Source organism: Pelophylax lessonae, assembly GCF_965119305.1.
Source record: "Pelophylax lessonae genome assembly, chromosome: 11".
Lineage (NCBI taxonomy): Eukaryota > Metazoa > Chordata > Amphibia > Anura > Ranidae > Pelophylax > Pelophylax lessonae.
This window is the reverse complement of record NC_138778.1, coordinates 97,766,143-97,789,881: the sequence shown is the minus strand read 5'-3', so window position 1 is coordinate 97,789,881 and position 23,739 is coordinate 97,766,143. Positions and strand designations below refer to the sequence as shown.

General features: G+C 45.5%; 1 long non-coding RNA gene across 1 annotated transcript in view; it reads right to left on the bottom strand.

Annotated features, from left to right (window-relative positions):
- Positions 1–15,408: 15,408 nt before the first annotated feature.
- The window catches only part of LOC309566786, a 1,174,540-nt gene continuing 1,166,209 nt past the window's right edge, over positions 15,409–23,739 (bottom strand). Inside the window, exons 2-3 of the long non-coding RNA XR_014225899.1 lie at positions 15,799–15,827; positions 15,409–15,596 (exon numbers count right to left, since the gene is read on the bottom strand). This is a non-coding gene — a long non-coding RNA (uncharacterized lncRNA). The remainder of the gene's footprint in view (positions 15,597–15,798; positions 15,828–23,739) is intronic.

Here is a 23,739-nt window from a genome sequence, read left to right as displayed (position 1 = left end):
AGTAACACTGCTACCTGCCGGTATGATAGGCTGCACTAATGGGCACTGATAGGCTACACTGGTGGCCACTGATGAGGCCACACTGATATGCTGCACTGATGAAGCTTCCTTTATGGTAATGAGGCGGCACTGATGGGCACTGATGAGGCTGAACTTATGGGAACTGATAAGGCTATGCTGATGGGCACAGATAGACTGTGGTGTACAGATGACAGGGCGGGTCATAAACCGGAAGTGGTGTGGCCTTTACAGGAAGGGGTGGACCATATATAAATTAGGGGGTGCGCAAACTTAGTCAGGCCTAGGGCAGCACAAAACCTAAATACACCACTGGTGCAACAGTGAACAGAGAGTACCTGGAGCAGAGCTTCCGCCTGGGATGGATGGAAGAGGGAGAACGTGAGGGGGGCCGAGTTGCTACACCATGGGCCTCTGGATTGTACTTGCCCCCTGGGCCAAAAGTTGGCAGTCGGCCCTTTGTTGTTTGTACCCATAGTAGGGCCCAGAAAAAGTGGTGCAAATTTTTAGTTTTAGTTTTTTTACCTACCTAAAACCCACTGGAATGGATTAAAACAAATGCCTTGTGAGAGCCTGTACCCTGTGGTGGGAGCACACTGTGCAGCCTGCTCTCAGTACAAAACCATCAATCGATGACAAGGTGGTTAAAGTCTGTAAATTCACAATTGAAGATTGCCACACATTTACTTCCTTGAATTCTGTGACATATATTCACTACGACCTGTTAGTAGGCACTGCTGTGTCACACATTTCACAGAGCCTGCTTTCTGAACTACAAAGGTGCTGAGAGGAGGAGTTTTAGGAGGCAGAGTCAGTACAGGAATCACTGCTTGCACACAGCAAGGTACCATGGGATATGTAGTCCTTTTGACGGTAAACAGCAGATGGCCAGCAGACAGGCACAATATGAAAGGAGATTTTTCAAGAAAGTCTTTATTGGATTGTCAAAAATAACTATCGTTTGTATTGTTAATACATTGCTGATTTAAAAAAAAAAGTAAATGCCGTAACTATAGATCTCCTGACCTCGTTTAAATCTTGATCTACTTTGTCTTTTTTAAACCCTTTAACTTTTTTTTTTGAATCCCTTCTAGCAGGAGAAAAAGATATATTTTATCTTTTCCTCCATTCAAGAGCAAAATGAGCACAGGGGTGGGCTGTACAGTGACTGATCACTGTGCTAGCCAATCACAGACTGTAGCAGCAATGGGTCTCAGAGGGCAGGGCACTCCTGGTACAAACCCAGGTATAGTGCACATATGCAGCCCCACAAAAAAAGACCCACATATACTGTATGGGTATACTTGATGGAAAGAGTTTAGTGATTGCTCAACTGCAGCATGTGGTAATCGATAAAAGGAAGAATCCTTACTGCGTACATTGTTAGGCACAAATTGCTCCTAAATTTGAACCCCTTCCCAGCCAGTGTCGTTAGTACAGTGGCAGTATATGTTATTAGCACTGATTAATGTATTAGTGTCACTCACTAGTGATGTCTGTGGCAGTTAGTCTGTTCCCCCCAGCGTCTGTTAGTGTCAGATTTCCTGACGCACTATCACAATCCCATTATACAGCGGGTATAGAAAAAAATCACCTCACTTTTAAATATTCTTGTAATCATTTTGTTGCTTTGCAGCCTGAACTGAAGACAGACACAGTTTTTGATTTATCAAGCTGTATTTACTCAGAGCAACTTATAATATCAAAGTGAATGATATGACAAACATGTCAGAAAAAATTTAAAAATAATTCAAAAACAGAATCACTGAGTTGGAAAAAGGATCACCCCTTTTGTCAGTATTATGTTGAACCACCTTTTGCTTTAACCATTTGGCCTCTGCTATAGCCGAAGGACGACTAGGGCACAGGCCCAAATTTTCGGGAGGGCATTCTCGGCGCGCTCTGTGATCGCTGAGTCCTTGGGACTTGGCTGATCACAGATTGGGTAAAGGGTCAATCAGAGCTGGCCCTTTACAGCGTGATCACATGTCAGCCAATATCAGCTGATCAGGGAAGTAAACTGTAGCCAGTCATCGGCTTTTTTTTTCCCCACACGCAATCAGCGTGAAGAAAATAAGAAAGCCATTAACAAGCTTCTGTTAGAGGGACATCAGTCCCACACCAGTGCCTCTAATCAGTGCCCTTCAGTGCTGCTAGTCAGTGCCCTGCAGTGCTGCTAATCAGTGCCCACCAGTGCCATCTATCGGTGCCCATTTGTACTGCTAATCAATGCCCATCAGTGCTGCCAAACAAAGCCACCAGTGCCTCATCATCAGTGTTATTTATCAGTGCTGCTTATCAGTGACGCCTACAAGTGTCACCTATCACTGCCCATTAGTGCAGCCTATCAGTGCCCATCAGTGCCAACTCATCAGTGCACATCAGTGAAGGAGAAAAATTACCTGTTTCCAAATTTTATAACAAAATATGGAAAACGTTTTTTTTTTCGTCAACATTTTCTGACTTTTTTTGTTTGTTTAGCGAAAAATAAAAAACCCAGTGGTGATTAAATACCACCAAAAAAAAGCTCTATTTATGTGTAAAAAATGATAAAAATTTCATATGGGTACAGTGTTGCATGACTGCGCAATTACTTATTAGAATGCAATAATAGCATACATTATCCCAGTGAGGGGATTATATATTATGTAATAAATGTTTATTAAAAAGTAATCCCGGTGTAAGTGATGAAAAACTGGGTTCACACGTTTTGCTGTGTCCATCACCAATAACTGAAATTCAAACTCACCAGAGCCAGGTGCTGTCTAAATTAAATAAATAGGACAGCTGTAAGGTGTTGATTAACAAGCCTCTTGATCTATGGACATCTAGATATTCAGCAACATCCGGATCCAGGAACACTCTCCAAAAGGTTTATCAGCTCAGCACATCACATGAGATTTTACCCTTTCAAAAGATTTTTATTTGTAAGATAAAGGGACAGATACATAATAAGCATTATGAACCATGCACAAAAAGCAGATATATCACATGAGATTTTATGATAAAAAAGGGGAGAGGCTCATGGTGCAGTATGAAGTGATATTAAAATTTAATGAAAAAATGTTTGTAACACTGACATCAGTACAGTGTACATAAAGTTTAAAATAAAACATTAAAATCAAACAATATAAGGACTCACATCAAAAGCCACCACTGCAGGAAGGAGTGATGGCTGGACCTTAAGCGTTTGAGATAATAGCTCTACGGCCGTTTCGTGTCCCACGCGTCATCGGGAGCTTAAGCATAGATAACACCTTTGAAATTTTTTGTATCCATCTCCATCCACCACTTGTGCTTGTCCACAACTTTATCTCGGAGACCTTTTGCTTTGCCACTCCTAGTTAATTGTTTGCTTCAGCTGCACTACCAGAGACTGAAATGCTCCAGGAAAGCTCTTTTTCATGCTAAGCTAGTCAAAATGACCACAGCTGATCACCGTTTAAAGTCAAATGGCTTTGTGTGCCATTGAGAAGGTGATTAGCTACACCTAATTGAGTTTACAAGTCATTTTCAGAAGGGGGTTGATCCTTTTTCCAACTAAGTGATTCTGTTTTTGAATGTTTTATATATGTTTTCTGACATGTTGGTGTTATATTATCTTTTATTTGTATGTTAAAAGGTGCACTGACTAAATACAGCTGGATAAAACAAAAACAGCGTGTCTTCACTTCAGACTGCAAAGCAACAAAATTTGATTAATTTAAAGAGGGGGGATTCTTTTTTATACCCACTGTAAGTAACTGATCTCCACCATTAGTAGTATTAAAAAAAAAAAATTCCAGTATATATACCATCATGTGTAGATGCTTTAACTTGCACGCAAACCAATTAATATACACTTATCTGGGATTTTGGCCCAAATGGAGAAATTAGATTTTTATATTTTTTTAATTGGATATGTTATAACAAAGTAAAAATATGTTTTGTTTTGTTTTTTCAAATTGTTCAGCTTTTTTTAATTTTTTGTTTAGTGCAAAAAAGAGAAAACCCAGTTTTGATCAAATACCACCAAAAGAAAGCTCTATGTGTGTGTAAAGGAATGAGATTAATTTCATGTTGGTACAGTGTTGCATGACCGTGCAATTGTCAGTTAAAATAGCGCACTGCTGAATAGCAAAAAATGGCCTGGTCATGAAGGGGGTAAGACTTTGAAGAGGAAGTCAAAGCCCCCCCATGAAAAAAATTTGAACTTTTAATATAAGGACACTTACCTATCCTGGAATCCAGCGATGTTGGCACCCCAGCCGATGTTTCCATCGGCTCTCGAGAGCTGCCACCGTTATTGCCTGTAAGGGAAACTGGCAGTAAAGCCCTGTCCCTTCAAAGCCGGTTCCCTACTGTGCATGTGCGAAGTGCGCTGCGCTTTGTGAATTGCCCAGCGGCGGGGGAAGGAGGTGGGGGGCCTTGGAGAGATTACCCAGAAGTGGGAGTGGGTACCTGTCAAAAACCAGGTGCCTTTTCTCCTCTCCCCCCGAAAGGTGCCAAATGTGGCACCAGAGAGGGGGAGGAGGCTGATAAGCAGAGCTTCCCCTTTTGGGTGGAGTTCCCCTTTAAGTGCTTACATTACAGGGGCTCTGGCAGGAGAGATGCTAAGTTCCCACATACACAGCATCTCTGCCCACCCCTCCTCTCCACTGTCCGTGTACAGAAGCCTATGTATTCTGTGAATGAACTCACTTAATAAAAAGCACTCTGTGATTGGACAAGAGAAATGAAGGGGGGGGGGGCACAGCTGCGAATGCGACTCCGCAGCCTCGGGCTGAGACCAGAGGGTCCAGTGTGGGAACGCCGACAACATAGTGGTAGTTATGCTCCTAATACCCAGTAAAAATGTAAACAGTAAATTAAAGAATTGAGTTCATGAGGTGGCATGCACCTCACTGGAATTAAAGTGGTGTTAATCCCAAAACCAAAAATGTAATACATTGCAGCTTACCAATCATTAGATGTGGTGGCTGCATTTGTTTTCTTTTTTTGGTATTTTTCCTTTCTGATATTACCTGCTGATCTGGCCAGTAACACACCTCCTGTATTAGAGTGCCCCCACTATGGATGAAGGAGCACTGGGGCACCTGTGGATGGCAGTATTGTAAATCTGGGAGGAGGAAAGTGTTTACTAAAACTATTACATGTCCATGTTCTGTGTACTGTGGGAGATATAGTGAATGCAGGGTCCTGTGTTAAGTAACACCCTAAAGGTAGTAACCAGAGATTGTTGATCCAGGGAATATCCAATTGCCTTCTGGGGGTTAAGGAAGGAATTTTTTCCTTTGTCTGAGAAATTTGGACCATGCTTTATTGTGTTTTTTTCTTCCACTTGATCAACTGTGGATATAGGATTGTGTATATTGAGGTTTCCTAGTTACTGTATTTATTTATTACAGGTACTTATATAGCATGACAAATTTACACATATATTGTACTTTCACATCAGTCCTTGCCCTAACAATCTAAGGTCCCAAAAGTCGGCCATAGATGGTTCAAAATCGATTGATTCCTCCATCAATGCAGTCAGTGTTCATTTTGGAATCCCTTACATGGAACTATTGTGTTCTCCCGGTGGGGGTGTCCCTGCTGGGAGAACACAGTGATTATTGCCAGTGGCTAAAGCTGCTGGCCATAATTTCATGTGAAAATTTGGAACTCTGGTTGTCAGTCGATGGACTTGGGTACAATTAGCCTGCCCATAGATGGTTTGAATCTAGGCCAGCCCTTGCTGAACTGGTCGAGATTTAAACCATCTATGGCCAGCATAACTCACATTCATACATGCACATACTAGGCCAATTTAGACAAGAGCCAACCAGCATATCTTTGGAGTGTGGGAGGAAACCCATGAAGTTACAGGGAGAACATGCAGACTCCAAGCAAGTAGTGCCATGAGTAGAATTCAAACCGAGTGCTGCTAGGTGGAAGTGTTAACCACTTAGCTACTGTGCCACCCACATTTATTTATTTTTCTATTGGTGGAACTAGATGGATTTAAGTCCTTTTTTAACCTGAATAACTACGTAACTATGTAATGGTCTGCATAACTGAGGACATGGCAAGGGTGTGTCCATTGCCTACATGCATTGTGCTAGAAGGTGTCACCAGGGCCACTGATAGGGCAGTACAACCGGCCCTGTTGTACCGCCCCCCCCCCCCCCCATCAGCTACACAGAGGGGGCCCGGCCACATTACAGTTCGTTACTGCATTTTTAAAAGAAAATTGCTTTCTAAACTCCTCTCCTACTTCTACTTGCCTATGGGGTGGTGTTATATAATTTTCCTGGGCCCCATCAGGTCTACAGAGGGGCCCAGGAGGGACTATTTCTTTATTTTCGGGACGCAAGTACATCATGCCGCCCCACTATTCAAATAGTCCCGGCCGGCTGTCCTGGCCAGTGATATTACTGTTCTCCGTTCGGCTCCCGGCTGCTGTCCTCAGGAGATGTGAAGCAGTTGAGCGGCTGTCAGGCAACAGCAGGAGGAGAGTGCAGCTGCAATGGACACTGTGAGTGGAGAATAGAGGAAATAATCCTCACTGTGTCCTATTACTGTATATCACAGCACATCAGGTTATCATTAGCAGCACAAAAAGCAGGGGCTCTATCAAGTCTCTGTGTCACACGGCTGTTGGGTGATGACTTTGTCAACTTATGGCTGTTGGCTGTACTGAGTTTTACAGACTGTAAAACAGCACAGCCATAACAAAGTCAGCACCCAACAGCCATGTGACACAGAGCCATGATAGAGCCCCTGCTTATTGTCCTGCCTGTGTGATGATCATAGGACACAGTGAGATGCTACTTTACACTTCAGTTGGGGGAGCAGTAAACATGTGCAGCAGAGCTGCATTTTTACTGCCCCTAAACCAATCCCCTACATACCAGTATGTCACTGGGTTGGAAGGGTGATATCTTGGTCATTACTACAGCAATGATCAAGATATCATTTTTTTTTTTTTTTAGCCTCAGTGATTCTGCACACAGTAAAAGTAATCCTAGTGGCTAAGAAGCCATTGGATTACTTTTACAGGCAGTGGAATTCCTGCCTTTGCCGCCTTTAGGATGCAAACAGTAGCATCCAGTTCCTGAGACACAGTGAGAGGGGCAGATTTCGTTCCTCTCACTGTGTGGCATGAAGCGACAAGGATTTTATCACTTCCAGTTTCAGTCTCATGTAGCCATTACCGGTTTGAACAAGCATCTGATCAAACTGATCTTGGTTTGATCAGATGCTTTGGACAAATATGGGGTCTAAAAGACCCCAGATCTCTCCATAAAGAGTACCTGTCATGGCTCATGCTATCACAAGTGATGTTGTTCATCCCTTGTGATAGCAAAAAAGAAAAAAAAATGTAAAGATACAGTGTACGATTTTTTTCTTTGTAATAAAATTTGTAATAAAATTAATAAAAATACAATTTAAAATAAATTGAAACTGCCCCCACTACTTTATGCTTATGCGCAATTGGGAACGCACACGTTGGCATTTATATAAACAGCAACAAGGCTGCATTCCGTTTCGAGTCGGGATCAGGGGGCGGGGCCATGGATGGCGTCAAGGGTTTGGTTGAAGGGGGCCCCATCAGGTGGGCTGTATGGGGCCCCATCATTTGTAACAGCGGCCCTGGGTGTCACTCCTTCTCATCTCAGAAAGTTGGGAGGTATGTGTGTGGTCTGCTCTGGAATTAAACCTGATATTGGCATTCAAAGTATCTAACTTGACCGCAGCTCAAAATGAGCATTCAAATAAATAATAATTTACTAATTTAAAATTAGGAATGATAAAACTGTTGACATAGTGTCAGTTTAGAACATACAGTTTCCTCGTTACGCAACTGAACAGTACTACACTAATATTTGTATGTGTTTTAAGCGGTTACCAAAATAAAAAACATCCTAATTATGAGGTTCTTAATTGACTTAATTTATGGTTGCAGTGTATTTGCTAAGCCTTACATGCAATATTCTATTCATATGCAAGCAAATGTGCAAAAATAAACTCCAAGTTCGGAGTCTGGAATATAAATTTAACACCCGATTGCTTTTTAGGGATGAGTTTAGGCATGTTCGGATATTAGTTCAAATCCACATGAGCTATATCACCAGGAAGCTGTCACTGCGGATCGCCAACATAAGTCGCCGAGGCATTTCCTGTCCTGCAACTGCACATTTACAATGAGCATGTATACGTGTGGCTGCAGGGCGGGGAATGCTTTGGCCACTTTTGATTGGCGATCTGTAGTGACAGCTGGTGGGATAAGCTCAGCAGAGTTGTATAAAGTACTCGAAACCCATACTTGAGTAAAAGTACAAGTGCTCGATCAAAAAGTGACTTGAGTAGAAGTGGAAGTGCTCGATCAAAAAGTGACTTGAGTAGAAGTACTAAAGTATTCAACATTTTTTGTACTTAAGTACTACATGTAGTTTTTTTAAACATTTTGCTATTCAAGTACTGAAAGTAAAAGTACCAGTGGTTTTGAAAAAAAAATTGCTACTCAAGTACTGAAAGTAAAAGTACAAGTACTGTGTTATGTAGTTATTAAAGAAAGAAGTCAAAAGTTTGAACATCATATTGTTTTTTATTATTTCAAATGCAGTTTTATTTATACATACAGTAGCATTTATTTTCGTATGCGCTGATAATACACATGTTTTGAGCTTCATGAAACCTGCCATCTACTGTTCTGGCAGTGGTAATTTTTATAATAGTAACGAGTAACTATGCAGCACAAAAAAAAATATTGGAGTAGAAGTATTGAAATCATCGAAAAAATGTAGTGAAGTAAAAGTGGAAGTAGGAGAAAAAAATTCTACTCTAGGAAAGTACAGATACCGCCTTTCGGTACTTAAGTACAGTAGTGAAGTAGTTCTACTTAGTTACTATACATCTCTGAAGCTCAGGCGATTCAGAATAGTATGAGCTCATCCCTGGTGCTTTTCGGACTACTGCTATGTCTTGTCTGCAAGTGCAGTTGCTCCAAAACTTAGTAAATGAGCAGAAGCTCTGCTGACTTCCATTATCCAATCATGTGCAAGCAAAAATGCTGTTTTTTTTTTTTTAATTTATCATTGCATGTGATTAATTATTTGCAAAGTGGAGCTTTGCCTCATTTACTAAGCTCTGGAACAACTGCACTTGCGGAGTGCAACTCCACTTTGCAAAGTGCACAGTCTATTTTCCTTTAGTAAATCAACCCCACAGGGTCCATTCACACCAGAGTACAGTGTGCAGTTCAACTAGCACAGAGCTCCAATGGTTGCTAACACAAATTGCAATGCTTTTTTAATTCTTATTTTTTTTTTTTTCTCTAAACTTCAAGCATGTAGCAATGAGTTGCATTGCTTCGGAATGTGCTGCATTGTGAAAAAACACAATATGACCTTCTTTTTTTAACTGTGAACTTAAAGGGTAACTCCACTTTTGTGGGGGAAAAAATAGCAAATAAAAAAAAAATGTATATAGCCTATACAATTGTAACACAAATCTAATTGTAATTGAATGGAATTACCTTTCCTTTTCAATCTGCATTTTCAGAAAATTACAACAGCTGCAATGCAATATGGCTACCTGCAGGTGTTCTGTACACAGCATGTGCACTGACCACACCCCAGTTCACCAATTTTCCCAGAAGTCTGCCTAATGCCTCGTACACACGCATCGATTATTGGCCGTGAATTTTTGGCCAACGACTGATCTGCCGATTTTCGGCTTGTTAGTATGATGCTTCCGACAACCGACTCCGACTTTTCGGCCCAAAAAAAATCTGGTGTGCAGGCTATAAAATTTTTGTTGGCCGTCAACACAACGGCCGATTTTCCATCAGTCAGTACAGATTTCGGCAGACAAAAATCTGATGAGCAAGACTGGGCATGCTCAGAGAAGAAAAAACACACGGAAAGTAAACCAGCACATGACATCACTTCTGAAGTAGATTTTTGTTGGCCGAGAAAATTTGTGTGCAGTCTAGAGCACATTCCAACCAACAAAACACCAGTCTGGACAAAAGTCGGACGATCGGTCGGCCGATAATCCTTGCTTGTGTACGAGGCTTTAGATACAAGTCAGATTTCTGGCATCCCATGCAACAAAAATGTCATTTTTGGTGAGATACTCCCAATAGGAACACATCTAAAGGGATGCAGGCCCAGCAGCTTTCCTTATTAGAGCCCTGCAGCTGCACAGCTGACAGGTAATTAAGAAACCACTCCCATTTGACACACTGAGCACAGGAGAACAGAGGAACAAACAATGATTTCTTCAGAATAACAAAAAGTAGGAATCTGCAACAAAGTTTGTTAAAATCCTTGCAATGTACAGAGATCACCCAGAGGGAAATGGACTCCAGTGGCAACCTGTAAAGCTCTGGTGTCCAAGAGGGTTAAGGCAGTGCTAGAAAATAATGGTGGCCACACAAGATATTGACACTTTAGGTCCAATTTGAACATTTTGACTTAGGGGTGTACTCACTTTTGTTGCCAGTGGTGGTTTAAACATCAATGGCTGTGCGTTGAGTTATTTTGAGGGGACAGCAAATTTACACTGTTATACAAGCTGTACTGTACACTCACTACTTTACATTGTAGCAAAGCGTCATTTCTTCTGTGTTGTCACATGAAAAGGTATAATAAAATATATACAAAAATGTGAGGGGTGCACTCACTCTTGTCAGATACTGCTCCCACTCCCTAGGCAGCATCCTCTCCAGAGGTTATCTTTGGGAAATAGACGTATAAGTGCTGACAGCATTGCTACAGAGGTTGAAGGGAGGGGGGGGGGGGGTCAGCCTATCAGTGCTCAGACCATACGCCGCACACTGCATCAAATTGGTCTGCATGGCTGTCGTCCCAGAAGAAAGCCTCTTCTAAAGATTATGCACAAGAAAGCCTGCAAACAGTTTGCTGAAGACAAGCAGACCAAGGACATAGATTACTGGAAGTGGAACCACGTCCTGTGGTCTGATGAGACCAAGATAAACTTATTTGGTTCAGATGGTGTCAAGCGTGTGTGGAGGCAACCAGGTGAGGAGTACAAAGACAAGTGTGTCTTGCCTACAGTCCAGCATGGTGGTGGGAGTGTCATGGTCTGGAGCTGCATGAGTGCTGCCGGGACTGGGGAGCTACAGTTCATTGAGGGAACTATAAATGCCAACATGTACTTTGACATACTGAAGCAGAGCATGATCCCCTCTCTTCGGAGACTGGACTGCAGGGCAGTATTTTAACATGATAACCACCCCAAACACACCTCCAAGACGACCACTGCCTTGCTAAATAAGCTGAGAGTAAAGGTGATGGACTGGCCAAGTATGTCTCCAGACCTAAACCCTATTGAGCAGGGCCGGCCCTACCATGGGTCCTGGTGGGACCATGGGACCCAGGCGGCATTTAGAGAGGGGTGGCCCCCGGCCGCCTCTTCTCTTCTTCGGCTTTTCCAAAAAAAAAAAAAGGTCCGCGGCCGGCCTGACAGGCACACTGCGCAAGTGCGCATGCCCTCGGAAAAGCAAACGTTCGGCTTTTTCCGGGAATAGCCAAACATGTGATCGGTACAGAATGGCGCAGACTCTGGTCACTCAGTTCTTCGGGCAGTGGAAGCGGGCGGCGCCCCTGGAGGGGAAGCGGGGGAAGGTCCGAACCGTCACCCGGAGCCACAAGCTGGAAGAGCTGCTGAGGACCCCGGAGAGACCCACCGAGACCGGAACCCCCTCCCCCCATCACCCCGGGGACCGAGTGGGAAGAAGAGGAGCCGCCGGGAGATCCCCCGACCCGACCGGAGTGCCAGGAAGAGGCTCCACCTACCGGGGGGCGAGGAGGAGGTACCGACCACTACTCCCATCATACCCCCCACAACTACTCCCATTATACCTCCCCACCACTACTCATATCCTACCCCCCGCTACTACTCCCATCATACCCCCCGTTCCACTACTACTCCCATCATACCCCCCACTACTAGTCCCATCATGCCCCCCCATGTTCCACTACTAGTCCCATCATGCCCCCCATGTTCCACTACTAGTCCCATTATGCCCCCCATGTTCCACTACTAGTCCCATCATGCCCCCCATGTTCCACTACTAGTCCCATCATGCCCCCCATGTTCCACTACTAGTCCCATTGTGCCCCCCATGTTCCACTACTAGTCCCATCATGCCCCCCATGTTCCACTACTAGTCCCATCGTGCCCCCCCATGTTCCACTACTAGTCCCATCATGCCCCCCATGTTCCACTACTAGTCCCATCGTGCCCCCCATGTGCCACTACTAGTCCCATCGTGCCCCCCTCAATTACTACTCCCCTCATATCTCCACCCCCCCCTCACACACTACTACTCACTTTGTCTCCCCCCTCCCACTACTCACATCTCCTCATACACTACTACTCCCATCCATCTTCCCCCCAGGGCCGGCCCTACCATGGGTCCCGGTGGGACCATGGGACCTAGGCGGCACTTAGAGAGGGGCGGCCCCCCGGCCGCCTCTTCTCTTCTTCGGCTTTTCCAAAAAAAAAAAGGTCCATGGCCGGCCTGACATGCACACTGCGCATGCGTCGCCACTTGGAAAAGCCCGTAAACGTTCGGCTATTTCCGGGAATAGCCAGTGGCGTAGCGTGGGGGGTGCAGGGGGGGCCGGCCGCACCGGGCGCAACATCTGGGGGGGCGCATCCTGCAGTTTTTACTCTGTCTGACATTATATATATTACTAACACTGTGTCAACACTGTTTGCGGCTGCCGCCATCTTTAGGCTGGGAGATAGCCGGCGGGCACCCTATGGCTGGAAATTGCGGGTCGAGCCGGGGCGGAGCTGGACTGTGCCTCCCCTGCCCATTGGCATAGCGTTGCAAGCCAAGCCCCGCCTGTCGGCGGCGTGTTCTGCACAGCTCAGTCAGCTCAGCGAATCAGCAGCCTTCTTTTCACTCAGCCGCCCGGTACTGTCACAGGAATCATTCATCTCCAGTTGTGGCACTCAGCCAGCACAGCGTGAAGAGTACTGAAGAGAGAGCTGTGAGAGGTGAGGTGAGACCATGAGAGATGTTTTTCTGGACTGACAGACACACAAGGCATCTAGGGAGGGGGGGGGGGGAGCAGCCTGGACTGGAGAGCACTGACTGCAGTAAAGTGAAAGTTGAACTGTAGGGGAGGTCAGTGTAGGTGTCAGTGGGAGGTGGGTCAGTGAAGGGGGGTCAGTGTAGGTATCAGTAGGGGGGGGGGGGGGTTAGTGAAGGGGGGTCAGTGTAGGTGTCAATGTGGGGGGGGGGGGGTCTGTGTAGGTGTCAATGTGGGGGGGGGGTCAGTGTAGGGGAGTCAGTAAAGGGGTCAGTGGAGGGGGTCAGTGAAGGGCTCAATGTAGGGGAGTCAGTAAAGGGGTCAGTGGAGGGGTCAATGTAGGGGGGGTCAGTGTAAGGGTTTAGTGAAGGGGGGTCAATGTAGGCGGGGTCAGTGTAGGTGTCAATGTGGGGGGGGGGCAGTGTAGGTGTCAGTGAAGGGGGGGTCAGTGAAGGGGTCAATGTAGGGGGGTCAGTGTAAGGGTTCAGGGAATGGGGGGTAAATGTAGGGGGGGTCAGTGTAGGTATCAGTGTAGGGGAGGTTAGTGTAGGGGGGTCAGTGTAGGAGGGAGGTCAGTCTAAAGGTCAGTCTAGGGGTCAGTCTAGGGGGCAGAGAATAAGGGTCAATGAAGGGGGGACAGTGTATGTGTCAGTGTAGGTGTCAGTGAAGGGGTCAGTGTAGGGGGGTTCAGTCTAGGGGGGTCAGGGAAGGAGAAGCAGAGATGGAGGGGCAGGGAAGAAGGGTCAGTGAAGAGGGGTCAGTGTAGGTGTCAGTGTAGGTATCAGTGAAGGGGTCAGTGTGGGGGGTCAGTGTAGGGGTGTAAGTGTAGGGGTCAGTGAAGGTGTCAGGTAGGTCAGTGTAGGAATCAGGAATGTCAGTGTAGGGGTCAGTGTAGGTGTAAGTGAAGAAGGGTCAGTGAAGGGGGGCCAGTGTATGTGTCAGTGTAGGTGTCAGTGAAGGGGTCAGTGTAGGGGGGGGGGTTCAGTCTAGGGGGGTTAGTGAAGGAGGGGCAGGGAAGAAGGGGGCCAGTGTAGGTGTCAGTGTAGGTGTCAGTGTAGGTGTCAGTGAATGGGTCAGTAAAGGGGTCAGTGTGTGGTGGTGGGGGGGGGGGGGGTCAGTGTAGGGGTGTAAGTGTAGGGGTCAGTGAGGGTGTCAGGTAGGTCAGTGTAGGAATCAGGAATGTCAGTGTAGGGGGTCAGTGTAGTAATAAGGTAGGTCAGTATAGTAATCAGGTAGGTTAGTATAGGAATCAGGTAAGTCTCTATAGTGGTCAGATAGGTCTCTGTAGGTGTCAGTAAACTGATCAGGTAGGTTAGTGCAGGAAACAGGTAGGTCAGTGTAGGGGTCAGTGTAATTGTCAGGTAGGTTTGTGTAGTGATCAGGTTGGTTAGTGCAGGAATAAGGTAGGTCAGTGCAGGAATAAGGTAGGTCAGTGTAGGAATAAGGTAGGTCAGTGTAGGAATAAGATAGGTCAGTGTATGTGTCTCTGTAGTGGTCAGCTAGGTCAGTGTAGTTGTCAGTGTAGTGGTCTGTGTAGATTTGTGTAAGGGGCGCAAATTACTTACCTTGCCCCGGGCGCTGACAACCCACGCTACGCCACTGGGAATAGCCGAACATTTTCGGGCTTTTCCGATCGGTGGCGGGCGCATGCGCAGTGTGCATGTCAGGCCGGCCGGCCGCGGTCCTTTTTTTTTTGGTGCCGGACGGCGCCATTTTTAAATCCTAAGGCGCCCTTTTGGAACAGGTAAATGAGACTGCTCCACACACAGCCACACTACCTGCCATTATGCAGGGCTGCAGGCATACTACAGAAGATGCAGTGCTGCGGGCATGGTACATGCCCACAACACTGCATCTCCTGTAGTATGCCCGCAGACCCGCATTCTCCTCTACCATGCCCGCAATACTGCATTCTCTTGCACCATGCCCACAGCCCTGCATTCTCATGCACCATGCCGCACCCTGCATTCTCCTGTACCATGCCTACACCCCGCATTCCCCTGTACCATGCCCGCAGCCCCGCATTCTCCTGTATCATGCCCGCAGCCCCGCATTCTCCTGTACCATGCCAACAGCCCTACATTCTTCTGTACCATGCCTGCAGCACTGTATTCTACTGTACCGTGCCCGCAGCCCCGCATTCTCCTGTACCGTGCCCGCAACCCCGCATTCTCCTGTATCATGTCCACAGCCCCACATTCTCCTGTACCATGCCCACAGCCCTACATTCTCCTGTACCATGCCCGCAGCCCCGCATTCTCCTGCACCATACCCGCAGCCCCGCATTCTCCTGTACCATGCCCGCAGCCCCGCATTCTCCTGTACCATGCCCGCAGCCCTGCATTCTCCTGTACCATGCCTGCAGCCCCACATTCTCCTGTACCATGCCCGCAGCACTGTATTCTCCTGTACCATGCCCGCAGCCCTGCATTCTCATGCACCATGCCCGCAGCCCTGCATTCTCCTGTACCATGCCCGCAGCCCTGCATTCTCCTGTACCATGCCCACAGCCCCGCATTCTCCTGTACCCTGCCTGCAGCCCTGCATTCTCCTGTACCATGCCCGCAGCCCTACATTCTCCTGTACCATGCCCGCAGCCCTGCATTCTCATGTACCATGCCCACAGCCCTGCATTCTCCTGTACCCTGCCTGCAGCCCTACATTCTCCTGTACCATGCCAGCAGCCCCGCATTCTCCTGTACCATGCCCGCAGGCCTGCATTCTCCTGTGCCATGCCCGCCACCCTGCATTCTCCTGTACCATGCCCGCAGCCTCTGCATTCTCCTGTACCATGCCCACAGCACTGCAGGACACTATAGACAGTAGAAAGCCTGGTGCACTCATCTGCCTAGTCTCTACTGCTCTGTCCTGCTCCTGCTGTCACTCCGTACACACTCACACTCATCTAAATGTTTTCATAGTCCTATAGAATGTTGGGGCCTCTTGGAGGGCGTGAATTTTGTTTTTGGGGGGGGGGGCAGCATTTCATTCTCTGACCCAGGCAGCACAATGTCTTGGGCCAGCCCTGCTATTGAGCATCTGTGGGGCATCCTCAAACGGAAGGTGGAGGAGCACAAGGTCTCTAATACCCACCAGCTCCATGATGTCATTATGGAGGAGTGGAAGAGGACTCCAGTGGCAACCTGTGAAGCTCTGGTGAAATCCATGCCCAAGAGGGTTAAGGCAGTGCTGGAAAATAATGGTGGCCACTCAAAATATTGACACTTTGGGCCCAAATTGGACATTGTCACTTAGAGTGTACTCACTTTTGTTGCCAGCGGTTTAGACATTAATGGCTGTGTGTTGAGTTTTTTTGAGGGGACAGCAAATGTACACTGTTATACAAGCTGTACACTCACTACTTTACATTGTAGCAAAGTGTCATTTCTTCAGTGTTGTCACATGGAAAGATAGAATAAAATATTTACAAAAATGTGAGGGGTGTACTCACTTTTGTGAGATACTGTATGTATCTAAATGTGAATAAGCCCCATACGTGAAATAACCAGGCACTATTCATGTTAATGGGGAAGAAACATGGGGTAAGAGGCTGCTGGAATGGGCCATCTGTTTTATAGGAAATTCTCCATTCTACATTATCACCTTAAAGCTGTAAGCTTGTAATATATTTTTCTCAATTGCCACAAAGGATATAAATCCACTTTGTATACACTAAATGTCTTTGCAAGCCCAGATATTACATTGTAAATGTAGCACTGACATCACCACTGTACCGCACATAGTGATGTGGGAGGGACCCAGCAGGTCCTACCCACCATAAGCTACCTGCAAAAACCTACAGGAGGGGGCGGAGGCAAGACCACTCACCCTGCACACGAAGAGAGAGCATCAGTGACTGGTCTTTATTATAGGAAGCTTCTACACATAGGAAACGTTTCCGACTGGATTGCTGCACTAATCTGGAAGAAATACACAAAGCACACCATGATTCAAATAAGAATACACATGCCTGTTGTATTTAGTCAATATTTTCTTATCCTAGAGTTCATTTTTACAGTCTATATACTGTAGGTAATGAGGGATGGTTACAGATTTTCAGTGCAAAATGGGGCAAGAGATAGAAATTCTTAGCAGCATAATGTCCAGAAAACCAATGTCCTATAATAAATATTGTTATTATACAGGATTTATATAGTACCAACTGTTTGCACAGTTATTTTCAAAATGAACCACATGCTACCCATATGACGGTGGAGCGGTGCATCTATTGTTCTGGGGCGCCGTCATATGACAGCGCCCCAGAACTGCCTCTCTCACGCGCCGCGGGGGGCACGAAGAGCGGCGATCATGGCCGCGCTGTGTTGCTAGAACAAGGCGCGACCCCCATCTCGGTATACAGTCAGTGACATGACTCTTTACCCATGTGATCAGCTGTGTCCAATCACAGCTGGTCACATGTAAATGAGGAAGTGCTGTTATTCGGCTCTCCTCGTCTCACACTGTCAGAATGTGAGACAAGGAGAGCTGATCAGCGGCTCCTCCTCATAGAGGAGACAAAGACATGTAATCAGGGTACTGCTCATCAGTGCCCTGATTACACAAATGTGAAATCAAGTGCCAATCAGTGCCCACAGTGCCCACCCTCAGTGCCCAAAATCAGTGCCCATAGTGCTGCCAGTCAGTGCCCATCAGTGCCTTCTCATCGAGGCACTGACTGGCAACACTTCTGGGCACTGATTGTGGGCACTGATGGTGCCGCCCATCAGTGCCCATCAGTGCTGACCGTCAGTGCCCATCAGTGCTGACCGTCAGTGCCCATTATTGCCGACCGTCAGTTCCGCCTCTCAGTGCCCATCAGTGCCACCTTTCAGTGCCCACCAGTGCCGCCTGTCAGTGCCACCTATCAGTGCCCATCAGTGCGGCATATTAGTACCTCCTCATCAGTGCCCATAAGTGCCACCTCATCAGTGCCCATAAGTGCCACCTCATCAGTGCCCATCAGTGCAGCCTATCAGTGCCCATCAGCACCGCCTCATCAGCGCACCTCATTGAAGGAGAAAAATTATTTATTTTCAAAATGTACTCACAGAAAATTAGAAAAACCTTTTTTTTTTTCAAAATTTTCAGCCTTTTTTCTTTTTTTTTGTAAGAAATAAAAACCCAGCAGTGATTAAATACCACCGAAAGAAAGCTCTATTTGTGTGAAAAAATTATAAAAATGTAATATGCGTACAGTGTAGCATGACCGCGCAATTGTCATTCAAAGTGTGAGAGCGCTGAAAGCTGAAAATTGGCCTGGGCAGGAAGGGGTGAAAGTGCACTGTAGGCAAGTGGTTAAAGACAAGACCATAGTTACAATACCATCCATTTAGAGGGCTCTACTCATTAGAGCTTACAATCTAAATTGGTCTGGTATGCAATAGTTGTATCATTATGTACTGATTCCTGGAAGAAGTATTGTTTAGTGTCCCTCTGTAGGCCTCAGCACAAACCTGCCATTCTAGTATTATATATAGGTTTATTCTTGCGGCTCTGAACTGATCTAAGGAGATATAAGATGTATTAGTCTGAACATAAAGTAAAGACACAAAACTGGAGGGGAAATAATGTGATGATTTATTACAAGGCAGTCATGGCTCAGTCATGCTTGAGGGCAGGGTGAAGTCACATACTGGCACATCATCATATATTTGGCATGCTAACATATGCCTCTGCCAGTCTGATTGGAGCTCACATGATCTAATAGGAGGTGATTACTGTGGTAGCTTTGTACCGGTCTGGAGGGAAGCAGGAAGATGACGGAGCTGCACAGTTGTTATTTCACTCAGCCTTCTCTCTATGGGTCCGCTTATAGAAATGTGGACTGCGCTGTACTTCAATTCTCTTTTATAGTACAGTATTTATAAGTATTTGTTCAGGCATTCATAAAGAAATCCAAAAAGCTGTGAAAGTAAAGTGGCAAAACCTAGAAAATAAATACACCATTGTAAAGCTGCCCCCCAATTCATAAACAAATTTCATAAATTTCATAATTACATTACATAACTGTAAAAGCAAGCAAAAATAATAAAGACATGCGGGGAGCTTGAAGGAAATGATAAGCATAGGCCATAGGACATACATGACAGAGTGGAAGGAAAACCAGGCAGTAGGGGGTTAAATTAGTTTTTGGGATATGAGAGGTCATGACTCTTACCTTATTGGCAGACAAGGTGATGGGGAGGAGCAGGAGAGACTGGAGATCATAGCAGAAACGTCCCTCCCGCCTGCCCTAGTGATGCCGTTTTCTGTTGTTCTGCTAAGGAGGTTGGACGTTGGCAGTTGGGGTCCTTGACGAGGGTCCAAAACATGGTGTCAAACGATAAAATGGTGGGACCCATCTCAGGTATGGCGTCCTATGGTTGGTCTGGTTCAGTCTAGACCAACCAGGTAGTGTAAGGTGGTAGGGGTCTGTGGTCAGTTAGGATAGTCCCCGAGGCGGGATTTTGGCGGCTGGGGACAGAACCTAACCTAAGGGTACCACAGACACCAAAGTTGTGGGAGATGGTATCATCAAGGATCTGTAACCATTCTTTGATGTGGATTGGTTTGACTGTTTTATGTTTTTCTGTTATTTATGGGTTTGTTTAATAAAAGGCCGAACCAGCCATTTAATCACAATGCTGAGTTAGTGTTGTCATTTAAAGGTAAAGGGGGGTGGTGTTTGGTACTGATCCAGGTAATATGGTTAAATAGGTGGGATCTGAACTACCCTAGTCAAGTTAGCAGTACTGACCTGCCTCTGTTTTGCCAGTCTCTTTGCTTTTCCTCCACTGATTGTAAAACCATGCTGCCATTATTTTCTTCCATCTTCTCTGCTGGCTCTAAATGACCTTTGCGCCTTAATTTTGCGCATGCGCTGTAATGCATCTGCTGAAAAAAAGTGCAAAATCACAGGGGGTAGGGAGGCTTTTGGGTGTAAGACAGGACATGTGTGGGATGAGGCGCAAAAATCATGCTCCTGTGTACGTGCATTCTTTCCTAAGACCTTGCAGTTTTAAAAAAAAGATAATAACACCACTCAGGAAGGCACTAGTGATGTAGCCTTCCCAGGGTGCATCTGTAAAGCCTTGGCTAGGTCACCAGCGCCTCAAGAAAACCAGGAAGTAAGATACGTTTAACCAATTAAGACCAAGCCTATTTCTGACACTTGTTGTGTACAAGTTAAAATCAGTAGTTTTTTGCTAGAAAATTACTTAGAACACCCAAACATTATATATATATATATATATATATATATATATATATATATATATATATTTTTTTTTAATAGCAGAGACCCTAGAGAATAAAATGCAATACTTTGTCACACCGTATTTGAGCAGAGGTCTTACAAATGCAATTTTTTGGGAAAAAATACACATAGGGGCCTAAGTGACACTTTTGACACTTTGAGGGAACCAGTGACACTAATACAGTGATCAGCGTTAAAAATATGTACTGTCACTGTACTAATGACAATGGCTGGGAAGGAGTTAACATCAGGGGCAATCAAAGGGTTAAATGTGTGCTCAACAAGTGTTTTCTCACTCTGGAGGAGGTGCTTTTACTAAGAGAAGGCATAGATCCCTGTCCATGCTTAGCAGAAACACAGGATCAATGTCTTCCATACTGACAGAACAGCAATCTGCCTTATTTACATAGGCAGACCGCCGTTCTGCCTATGTACAGAATATTCGGCATGTAGCAGCAGACATTGAGTTGGCTGGACCAGCTGATCAGCTCCTATACCCAGAAATTAAGGACAAAAGTGAGTACACTCCTCATATTTTTGTAAATATTTTATATCTTTTCATGTGACAACACTGAAGAAATGACACTTTGCTACAATGTAAAGTAGTATGTGTACAGCTTGTATAACTGTGTACATTTGCTGTCCCCTCAAAATAACATAAGACACAGCCAATATTGTGTAAACCGCTGGAAACAAAAGTGAGTACACCCCTAAGTGAAAATGTCCAAATTGGGCCCAATTAGCCATTTTCCTCCCAGGTGTCATGTGACTCGTTACTGTTACAAGGTCTCAGGTGTGAATGGGGAACAGGTGTGTTAAATTTGGTGTTATCACTCTCACTTTCTCATACTGGTCACTGGAAGTTCAACATCATGGCAAAGAACTCTCTGTGGATCTGAAAAAAAGAATTGTCTCTCTACATAAAGATGGCCTAGGCTATAAGAAGATTGCCAAGACCCTGAAACTGAGCTGCAGCAAGGTGGCCAAGACCATACGGCAGTTTAACAGGACGGGTTCCAGTCAGAACAGGCCTCGCCATGGTCAACCAAAGAAGTTGAGTGCACGTGCTCAGTGTCATATCCATAGGTTGTCTTTGGGAAATAGATGTATGAGTGCTACCAGCATTGCTGCAGAGGTTGAAGGGGTGGCGGGTCAGCCTGTCAGTGCTCAGACCATATGCCACACATTGCATCAAATTGGTCTGCATGGCTGTCATCCCAGAAAAAAGCCTCTTCTAAAGATGATGTACAAGAAAGCCCACAAACAGTTTGCTGAAGACAATTAGACTAAGGACATGGATTACTGGAACCATCTCCTGTGGTCTGAGGAGACCAAGATAAACTTATTTGGTTCAGATGGTGTCAAGCGTGTGTGTGGGGGCAACCAGGTGAGGAGTACAAAGACAAATGTGTCTTGCCTACATTCAAGCATGGTGGTGGGAGTGTCGTGGTCTGGGGCTGCATGAGTGTTGTCGCCAGTGAGGAGCTACAGTTCATTGAGGGAACCATGAATGCCAACATGTACTGTGACATACTGAAGCAGAGCATGATCCCTTCCCTTCGGAGACTGGGCCGCTGGGCAGTATTCCAACATGAAAACGACCCCAAACACACCTCCAAGACGACCACTGCCTTGCTAAATAAGCTGAGGGTAAAGGTAATGGACTGGCCAAGCATCTCTCCAGACCTAAACCCTATTGAGCATCTGTGGGACATCCTCAAACAGAAGGTGGAGGAGCGCAAAGTCTCTAACATCCACCAGCTCTGTGATGTCATCATGGAGGGTGGAAGAAGACTCCAGTGGCAACTTGTGAAGCTCTGGTGAACTCCATGCTCAAGAGGGTTAAAGTATTAATATTGACACTTTGGGCCCAATTTGGACATTGTCACTTAGAGGTGTACTCTTTTTTTGTTACCAGCGGTTTAGACATTATTGGCTGTGTGTTGAGTTATTTTGAGGGGACAGCAAATGTACACTGTTATACAAGCTGTACACTCACTACTTTACATTGTAGCAAAGTGTCATTTCTTCTGTGTTGTCACATGAAAAAGGTAAAATAAAATATTTACAAAATTGTGAGGGGTGTACTCACTTTTGTGAGATACTGTAAATACATGATCCTGCGCAGCGCGACCCCCCTGTAGCAGTAAATCTACTATGGGGCGGTGGGCAACTGGTTAAGATCATCAGCATTATGATAACTCACAGGCAGCAGGCACTCTATCATGGGTGGCTCTGTCACAAAGTGTCACATGACATGGCTGCTGGGTGCTGATTTTGTTAACTTAAGGCCAACAAGCAGCCAGGTCATGGGACACTGTGATAGAGCACCGCCAGCTAGGGCCAATATAGAGTGCCTGCTGCCTGTGAGTTATGATACCATCCATTATGCCAGAGAGAGAGAGAGAGAGAGTGTAATGTAGTCTATTCACAGAAGCACACCTGTGTTGAAGCCTTGAAGGCACTGGTAGCCCCACAATCGGATCCGCTTCACCTCTGCTCCTGCTGCTGGACACTGTCAGCTGTGCTGCCTCTCTCTGCCTGTCGCCGCTGCCGCCGCCACCCACCTCACAGCCTCTGAAATCTTACTCTCCGGGCCTGGCTACTACTGGGTGGGGAGCGGAGGAAGATCTGGGACTTGAGCCAAGGCAGAAGAACATGCAAGTGGGAGTGGAATGGGCATGCACCCAAAACTGAAGAAATAGCCCCTCCGCTCTGACCAGCACATGATCATCAGAAAGGGGCACGAATCATAAAAAAAAATACACCTCCTAAGCTAGTAGGAGCGAAAGTGTGCAATTCAGATTTTTATTTTTTTTTAATTTTGCACTTACTGTCTTTGAAATTACTCGGGCCCCTTGTTCAAATCCAATCTGGGGTCAAAACCGGGGACAGACTTGGTTCAGGGATAGTGTCCTCAGTCTGGGGACTGTCCCTGGAAACGGGGATGTCTGGTCACCCTATCCTAGAAGATATTATTAGCATTTTTTCTGCTAGAGACTAAATAGTGTTATCCTATGTGCCCATGTACACTATTTTAGGCTATTAGCATTTTTTTCTACTTCATCATCCAAGAGCAGAAAAAAAAAATTGTTTTTGTAGAGTTTTTAGGAGTATTTTTCATGCTAAACACTTCTAAATGCTACAAAATGCTACTAAAATGCTTTTATCAAGCAGTTTTTTTTCTTCATGTACTGTAAAACACAAATAAAATGGTAGCGCTCCTAAAAAACATCTAAAAGCTACTAAAACGCTAATAGAAGCCAGCACAAAAACGCTATTATCAGAGTTGTTATCTAGCATTTTTTGAGCTTTTTAAAAGCTCTAGGTGCATGGAGCCTTACACAGTATTTAGAGATGCATATTGTACATTGTTGCTTCTTTTAGGGGAAAAGTCTGCTTTAAAAATTCTCCTGTCAATTTGGCTTCAGTTGAAAAAAAATGGGGGAT